Here is a 2249-nt window from a genome sequence, read left to right as displayed (position 1 = left end):
ACGGCTCTCGGAGACAGACGGAGACGCAAGGACCCATAACCCAATTAAAACAGCAGCCAGGAGAATGCAAATACATCATGTACTGTAGGAGGAGTAGGTGCTGCTGCAAAACAATGTCACCACTGTACTGATGATAGCTTTGGATACAGGTGTTACCTTACCGCACTGTAAGCTGCCAAACAACCTGAAGATGTGGGACTCCTGGAAGTTTCAGAGCATATAATATGTATGCAATAGGGGTGGGGGGAAAAATCGATACACCATAGTATCGCGATATTTTGCCTGACGATATTGTATCGATATTTGGACGCCAAGTAACGATATTGCAAAAAATAAAAAATAAAAAATAAAAAATAAAAAATAAAAAATAAAAAATAAAAAATAAAAAATAAAAAATAAAAAATAAAAAATAAAAAATAAAAAATAAAAAATAAAAAATAAAAATAAAAATTTTGCAGGCCATGCCATGTCAGGCCACTGGGCTGCTATAAACTTTAGTTCCAAGGCCAGCAGTAAACAAACGGTAGCATATTTTCATTTTGTTTTAACAGTAATGACAGATTTGTCATAACAGTAATTTACAAATTCCCCAGTTACTGAATGGGCTGCACCAGGGCTGGACTGCAATGTAATTCTACCGGTGCAATGGCCGGTGGGCCGCTCGCTAGTGGGCCGGTCAGGTTGGTGAAAAAGTATGTATTATGTATTTGGAAAAAAATAAAAAAATAAAAAAAATAATTGGGGAACTGAAATGTACCCAGGCCCGGGCCGTGTGGCCCGGGCGGTTCCGCGACCCATGATTACATCTAAAACCCCTAGACCGGGTCATAACATGTGGCTTTATAAGTAAATCCCCAACCCATGCGAGTGCGAGCGAAGCGAGCGCGAGCTCGAAAAATTGGGCCGATTCGAAATTGTGGGCCTGTCTGACACATGGCAGGTAGCTTTTTTGGTCCCAGTCCAGCCCTGGGCTGCACAAGATGTTTTATGCAAGTGAAGTGAAGTTGCATTGTTAAAAAACTACCTACTACCACACACATCCAGTTAAGGTGGACTGTAAGTAGACTGTAACAAACAGTTCAGTTTGTCAGGTGCATGCAACTATGACATGACTTTATGAAAGTTGTTGGTCTGTCTACTTGACAATGTTGCTGGAATAAAATGGTTGAAGTCAGATGTACAGACTGGAAAATTGTTCTTATATAAACCAGATGTTGACAAAGTTTTCCTTTGGGGACATCATTTGCAGTTGAAAAAGTAAGAAATCGCAATATATCGAAATATCGCAATATTCAATATATCGCAATATTCAATATATCGCAATATCGGCGATATCGCAATATCGTAATACTATCGTATCGTGACTCAAGTATTGTTTTAGTATCGTATTGTGGGCATCTGGTGATTCCCACCCCTAGTATGCAAGCATGTATACAAGGGTGGGAGTAACTAATAACATTCACTCTAGTTACAGTAACTGAGTTGCTATTTGTGTACTTATACCGAGTAGATTTAAAATGATCTACTTTTACTTTTGTGTGTGCTTTTACTTCAGCAAACATTTCAGCAAAGTAACACTTGAGTAGGATATTTTGGTCATTTTTCTGCCTCTGGCTGTTGCAGGGATCGAACCGGTGACGCTGCGGTTATGGGATGGACTAACAGTTCAACAATTCAACAAATGACAATTAACAATACAATACAATGAGAATTAGAATAAAACAAACTTTATAAAGGCATGTTATGGAAGTTGTTTTAAGAAGTGGTTTAAAAGCCACGTTTAAAACTGGAACTTAAATATAGCAAGTTAAATGCAGTTCTGCATCAACATGGTACTGGACCTGAGGGAGACCAGAAACAAGGCCGTGGCAACCCGTTTTGGGTGACGGGCAACAGGTTGAGGAGAGGTAAACATCAGTGGAAGTGATTATATGAAAACACTGTGTTTGTAATTAACGAGACTGATTGATTCAGACTGCGACTTGCTTTTGAGTGGCATTTCATCATGATGTGCTTTAGTTAACACCTCCACTCCCCCCCCCCCCATGCTAATAAGCCACACCCCCACTCCCTGTGCTAATAAGCCACACCTCCACTCCCCGTTAATAATCTAACAATTAAAACAGACATTTGCATCTAACATTATACCCTCTATTAGGCGGGAAGGGAGAAACCTGAAGGGGGGCAGAGATTGCTGTATAAAGACACACACACACACACACACAAGTCCTGCATTAAAAATCTTAAGT

This window comes from Poromitra crassiceps, assembly GCF_964638095.1.
Source record: "Poromitra crassiceps genome assembly, contig: HAP1_SCAFFOLD_885, whole genome shotgun sequence".
NCBI lineage: Eukaryota > Metazoa > Chordata > Actinopteri > Beryciformes > Melamphaidae > Poromitra > Poromitra crassiceps.
The sequence above is the reverse complement of the archived record's forward strand: the minus strand, read 5'-3'. Positions refer to the sequence as shown.